We start from the raw sequence: 8004 nt of genomic DNA on the forward strand, positions 1-8004 counted from the left end.
GTCATTCACTATATTGGCGCCAATTACATGAATTAAAACGGTAATAAACGAGCTCAACAAAGTTCGTAGAAAAAGTTACTAGAATGAAATACCCTACTAAACATTCATATAACTCAGAGAGCGTTACTAATGGCCTCGATAAAACTGCAGGTGAAGTCTTGCATTTTAACTTATTTTATGCGCGTTTTAGAAGGATTTTGAAAGATGTGAATGCAATCATAAAAAGAATAATAATTTTAAAGCCTTGGCTACTTGATGAGATTAATATGCATATATATATTATAGTTACAAAAAATCTATTTCATAGTTATTTTTTTACGCTGCCAGAGGACATCAGAGTAATTTATATATATATATATATATATATATATATGTATATATATATACATATATATATATATATATATATGTATATATATATATATATATATATATATTTATATATATATATATATATATCTTGTATATATCCTGTATATTCATTCTACACCAACGTTTCGGGAATCCATTCCCATCATCAGGGGTACATAAAACACGAAAATTATATTTACATTATAAATTAATGATACATTTTTGCTCAAAATTGCTTTAGTATAAGAAAAATATTGAAAAACAAACGGTTAAAACAATTAAAATACAGAAACCTAGACGGTATATAAAAACATGTGGCTAACTGAGGTCCTTTACAATTATGATGATAAAAACAGTTGTGATCAAAATAGAATGTTAAAAAAAATTATATATATATATATATATATATATATATTATATATATATTTATGTAAATAAATGGTCGAACTTAATGTCAAGAGATGTGTCTGAAAACTATATGAGTATTTGAGAAAATTCTTGAAGAAAATGTGTTTACTAAGAACCAAACAAAATAGATCAACAAGGGATGATAGGTAATGGCAGTTAGGCAATATGTAATGGTGTGGAGGTGGTTTGATTATTTAAGGAAGGAGACAGTATCTTGATGTAAAGAGATTCCAAGAAAAGGAGCGAAAGGCAATCGGATGTTTGGAAAGAATTTCGAAATGGTTGTATTGTATATGAGTTTTACATGAGTTTGAGTGATTTCTTATTGAGGAAAATTCTTGGGATTTTAATATCGAACCAGTGCAATGACTGACACCCCCTATGGGAATCGATGCTGACCTTCAGTAATCGTTGGGTAAACCCTATATAGTTTCCAGAATTACATTTTGGACATGTATACTTGTATTTAACGAAGGACCACATCAACTCCGGGAGGGTGTCTTTGAACCTGAAAAGTTTGCCAATATTTAAAGGGTTTTTTAATATAAACTTAAAATTGACAAATGGATACAGAGTGCTGAGGGCTGTAGTGAGCTCGTTTCTGAAAAAAAGCATCTTTTACATATGGCAATGATACATACACTAATTTTTGGAGAAATTCAGGACGTTTATATTTAGGCTGAAAAAGATCATTAAGAAATTTAGTAACAATTTTGTCATAGAGGTGTGAAGGATAACAATTGTATGTAAAATAGGTTTTTGAAAATGAAATTTCATTATGGAAAGTTATGCCAGTTCGAACATAAGGAATATGCTCTAAATAAAAGGTTTGAAAAAAGTTAATCTTGAATGATTCCGAACTGCTGTTACTTTAAATTTTGACTGTTAAAAAAGCGTCTTGGAACTCATCTATTATTTAATACTTAGTATTATTATCGATTGAAATTATTATCATCACAAAATGTTCACCAGGAAAGTACAGTATATATATATATATATATATATATGTATGTATGTGTGTGCCCCCTGTGGCCGCGGGGGCATAAAACAATTAGAATAGCGCCAACGTTATCCCTGCGTGTCGTAAGAGGCGACTAAAGGGACGGGACGAGGGGGCTGGGAACCCCCTCTCCTGAATTGAAATTCCTGTGAGACATGATCAAAGAGATGGAGCTGGGGGGAGAGTGACTGCTCCCCGCACTCTAGTTTTGGGGTGTTTGAATGTGCGTGGATGTAGTACGATAGAGAGTAAAAGATGTGAGATTGGAAGTATGTTTAGAAGTAGAAGGATGGATGTATTGGCCTTGTGTGAGACAAAGATGAAAGGAAAGGGTGAAGTGATGTTTGGTGAAATGTCTGGTAGAGTGTCTGGGATTGAAAGGGGAAGAGCGAGAGAGGGTGTGGCTTTATTGCTGAGTGAATGGATGACAGGTAAAGTAGTGGAATGGAAGAAGATATCATCTAGGTTAATGTGGGTAAGGGTTAGGTTGGGTAGGGAATGTTGGGCGTTTGTCAGTGCGTATGGGCCAGGTAGTGAGAAAAGTGAAGAAGAGCGGAATGAGTTCTGGAATGAATTAACTAGGTGTGTAGAAGGACTGGGGAGAAGGAATTATGTAGTTGTTATGGGTAACTTAAATGCTAGAGTGGGCGCTGGAGAGGTAGAAGGTGTCATTGGGAAGTATGGCGTACCAGGTGAAAATGAGAGTGGTGAGAGACTGTTAGATATGTGTGTTGAACAAGAGATGGTAATAAGTGCTAGCTTTTTTAAAAAGAAAGATAAAAATAAGTATACATGGGTAAGAGTGGCAAATGGAAGAGTAGTAGAAAGGGCATTAATGGATTATGTGTTGATAACTAAAAGAATGTTTGGAAGATTGTAAGACGTGCACATGTTTAGGGGTATGGCTAACGGTATGTCTGATCATTTTTTTGGTGGAAAAAAATTAGTTGTAGCAAAAGAGTGGGTGAATAGAGTAGGTGGATGTAAAAGGGAGCTAAAGGGGGGTTTAAGAGCTAATAAAACCGGGGGTAAAAAGTAAATATCAGGAAAGGTTGAAAATGGCATATGACGAGGTGAGAGTAAGAGAAACTGGTAATTTAGAGGAGAGTGGTAGTTAGCAAAAGAAAATTTTGTTGGGATTGCAAGTGATGTATGTGGCAAGAAGGTTGTTGGAGGCAGCATGAGGAAGGCAGTGAATGGTGGAATGAAGGAGTGAAGGTAAAAGTGGAAGAGAAAAAGTGGGTTTTCGAAGAATGGCTGCAGAGTAATAGTATAGAGAAGTATGAAAAATATAGAGAGAAAAAGGTGGAAGTAAAGCGAAAGGTACGTGAGGCAAAGAGGGCAGCTGACCTGAGGTGGGGTCAGGGGACTGGGTCAGTCATATGAAGAGAATAAGAAGAAGTTTTGGAAAGAAGTGAAGAGAGTAAGGAAGGCCGGCGCAAGATTTGAAGAGACAGTGAAAGATGGAAATGGAAGGTTGTTAAAAGGAGAGGAGGCAAGGAAAAGGTGGGCGGAATATTTTGAAAGTTTGCTGAATGTTGAGGATGATAGGGAGGCAGATATAATTGCTGTTCCAGGTGTTGAGGTGCCAGTGATGGGGAGATGAGAATGAGAGAGAGATTACAATAGAGGAAGTGAGGAGAGCACTAGATGAAACGAGAGTAGGAAAAGCATCTGGTATGGATGGTGTGAAAGCTGAGATATTGAAGGAAGGGGGTGTGGACTGTACTTGAATGGTTGGTGAGATTGTTTAATGTGTGTTTTGTGTTGTCAATGGTACCAGTAGATTGGGTCTGTGCATGTATTGTACCACAATATAAGGGTAAGAGAGATGTGCATGAGTGTTGTAATTCAAGAGGTATTAGTTTGTTGAGTGTAGTTGGAAAAGTGTAGGGTAGAGTACTGATTAATAGGATTAAGGATAAAACAGAGAATGCAATCTTGGAAGTACAGGGTGGTTTTAGAAGAGGTAGGGGTTGTATGAATCAGATTTTTACAGTTAGGCAGATATGCGAGAAATATTTAGCAAAAGGTAAGGAGGTGTATGTTGCGTTTATGGATCTGGAGAAAGCATATGATAGAGTTGATAGGGAAGCAATGTGGAATGTGATGAGGTTATATGGAGTTGGTGGAAGGTTGTTGCAAGCAGTGAAAAGTTTCTACAAAGGTAGTAAAGCATGTGTTAGAATAGGAAATAAAGTGAGCTATTGGTTTCCGGTGAGAGTGGGGCTGAGACAGGGATGTGTGATGTCGCCGTGGTTGTTTAACTTATATGTTGATGGAGTGGTGAGAGAGGTGAATGCTCGAGTGCTTGGACGAGGATTAAAACTGGTCGGCGAGAATGATCATGAATGGGAGGTAAATCAATTGTTGTTTGCGGATGATACTGTACTGGTAGCAGACACAGAAGAGAAGCTTGACCAACTAGTGACAGAATTTGGAAGGGTGTGTAAGAGAAGGAAGTTGAGAGTTAATGTGGGTAAGAGTAAGGTTATGAGATGTACGAGAAGGGAAGGTGGTGCAAGGTTGATGTCATGTTGAATGGAGAGTTACTTGAGGAGGTGGATCAGTTTAAGTACTTGGGGTCTGTTGTTGCAGCAAATGGTGGAGTGGAAGCAGATGTACGTCAGAGAGTCAATGAAGGTTGCAAAGTGTTGGGGGCAGTTGAGGGAGTAGTAAAAAATAGAGGTTGGGCATGATGTAAAGAGAGTTCTATATGAGAAAGTAATTGTACCAACTGTGATGTATGGATCGGAGTTGTGGGGAATGAAAGTGATGGAGAGACAGAAATTGAATGTGTTTGAGATGAAGTGTCTGAGGAGTATTGCTGGTGTATCTCGAGTAGATAGGGTTAGGAACAAAGTGGTGAGGGTGAGAACGGGTGTAAGAAATGAGTTAGCGGCTAGAGTGGATATGAAATGTGTTGAGGTGGTTTGGCCATGTTGAGAGAATAGAAAATGGCTGTCTGCTATAGAAGGTGATGAATGCAAGAGTTGATGGGAGAAGTACAAGAGGAAGGCCAAGGTTTTGGGTGGATGGATGGTGTGAAGAAAGCTCTGGGTGATAGGAGACTAGATGTGAGAGAGGCAAGAGAGCGTGCTAGAAATAGGAATGAATGGCGAGCGATTGTGACGCAGTTCCGGTAGGCCCTGCTGCTTCCTCCGGTGCCTTATATGACCGCAGAGGTAGCAGCAGTAGGGGACTCAGCAGTATGAAGCTTCATCTGTGGTGGAAATGTGGAAGGTTGGGCAGTGGCACCCTAGCAGTACCAGCTGAACTCGGCTGGGTCCCTGGTTAGGCTGAAGGAACGTAGAGAGTAGAGGTCCCCTTTTTTGTTTTTGTTTTTGTTTTGTTTCTTGTTGATGTCGGCTACCCCCCCAAAATTGGGGGAAGTGCCTTTGGTATATGTATGTATGTATATATATATATATATATATATATGTATATAAATATATATATATATATATATATATATGTATATATATATATATATATATATATATATTTATATATATGTATTATATACATATATATTTATATATATGTATATATAATATACATATATATATATATATATATATATTCATTTATTTATTCATTTATAAACAAATATATATATATATATATATATATTTTATATACAGTATATATATATATATATATAAATATATATATATATATATACATATATATATACATATATATATATACATACATATATATATATATATATATATAAATATATATAGATATATATATATATATATATACATATATATATATATATAAATATATATAGATTATATATTATATATATATACGTATGTATATATGAATATATATATATATATATACATATATGTATATATATATATATATATATACATATATGTATATACATATATATATATATATATATAAATATATATATATATATATATATACATATATATATATATGTATATATATATATGTATATATATATATATATATATATATTTAGTATATATATATATATATATATGTATATATATATAATATATATATGTATGTATATGTACATATATATATATATTTATATATATGTATTATATACATATATATTTATATATATTATGTATATATATATATATATATATATATTCATTTATTTATTCATTTTTAAACAAATATATATATATATATATATATATAAATATATATATATACAGTATATATATATATATATATATATGTATATATATATATATATATATAAATATATATATATATATATATACATATATATATATATTATATATACTGTATATATATATATACGTATGTATATATGAATATATATATATATATATATATACTGTATATATATATATACGTATGTATATATGAATATATATATATATATATATACAGTGGAACCTCTACATACGAATTTAATCCGTTCCAGAACCAACTTCGGATGTAGAAAATGTTCGGTTGTCGAAACGAATTTTCCCATAAGAATACATTGAAATAGGATTAATCCGTGGTTGAGCCCAAAAACCTATGATAACTTCTTAATAAACTACTACACATAATTTTCCCATGAGAATAATGAACACTAAATTAGATAATAGACATGTAAATAAGAAGAATAGACATGTAAATAAGGAGAATTAGCAAAAGATGATAAATAAAAAACGGGTTTTTAGCGTCACTTTACCTTAGAAACTCCAGCGCAGGTGTTGTTAGTCTTGCTACGCAGAGAGGAGACGGACGGGCGGCGAGGAGGTAGAGAGGTTAACTACGATAAACGTACACTACTGTAACTTATTCTAACTTACACTAAGTGAACTTTAACATAACTTAGCTTTTTTTTTTTTATAATTTATATTTTTTTTTTACATTTTCTTTTTTTCTTTTTGATGATTAATTTTAATCACTTTCACTCTCTACACTTAAAATTGATTGAATTTTTTTCTCTTCACTCTTTGCTGTTTTCTTTGAACCACTTCCTTCCTCTTCATCACGAGTTCGCTTCGTAGTTTTTTTAAAGAAGCTATCGATAGAAAGTTGCTTGGTACAGCTTTTCAGAATGTTTCGAAAATAAGTTAGGGAAACATCATCAAACTGCGCAGCTACACGACAAACCTGCAATTTCTTTGGATGGTATTTGTCGATGAAGTCGACCACGTCTTGATATTTTCCTAACACCTCTTTTATTTGCGCAGAACTTATTGCAAGTTCACTCATTCGGACACCACGCTCATGCTTTTCAATAATTCCTTGCTTTACTTCTAAAGAAAGCATTCCCTTATTCCTTTTCTCACCACTACCACTACCACTTGCGAAACTAAGCCTTTTAGGACCCATGATTTTCGTAAAACACCGTAAAAGGATGAATGTAAAAAATCACGATTAAAACACAATTAATAGCAGAACGCACAGGGCACAACCACATAAAGCCAACGAGAACAGAGGACTGACCCAAGCCACGCTAAATAAGGGTCCCTCCGAGGTTGAAGTGCTGCCTTCTATTGGGGGGAAATAAAAAACACATCAGGCGCTATGAGCACCGACTACGCATACGAGTATTGTTTACTTCGGGTGTCGAAAAAAAAATTCGGGTGTAGAGTAGGAACGTGTTCGAATTGTACTTCGCGTGTCGAAAAATTCGGATACAACCGGTACGACGAAAATTGCTACTTCGTGTGTCGAAATAAAATTCGGGTGTAGAGTCAAAAATTTGCTCAAAATTTTACTTCGGATGTTGGAAGATTCGGATGTAGATACGTTCGTGTCTAGAGGTTCCACTGTATACATATATGTATATACATATATATATATATATATATATATTTAGTATATATTTATATATATATATATATATATATGTATGTATGTATATGTACATATATATACATATATATATATATATATATATACACTTATATATATATATATATATATACACTTATATATATATGCATGTATATATATATAAATATATATATATATATATATATGTATATATATATATATATATATACATGCATATATATATATATATATATATAAGTGTATATATATATATATATATATATGTACATATACATATATAATATATATATATATCTATATATATATATGCATGTATATATATATATATATATGTGTGTATATATATATATATATTCATATATATATATATATATATATATTTCATAAAAACCTTTACATAAATTTATTTTTTTCTCATGTCATGA

Source organism: Palaemon carinicauda, chromosome 26 (genome assembly GCF_036898095.1).
Source record: "Palaemon carinicauda isolate YSFRI2023 chromosome 26, ASM3689809v2, whole genome shotgun sequence".
Lineage (NCBI taxonomy): Eukaryota > Metazoa > Arthropoda > Malacostraca > Decapoda > Palaemonidae > Palaemon > Palaemon carinicauda.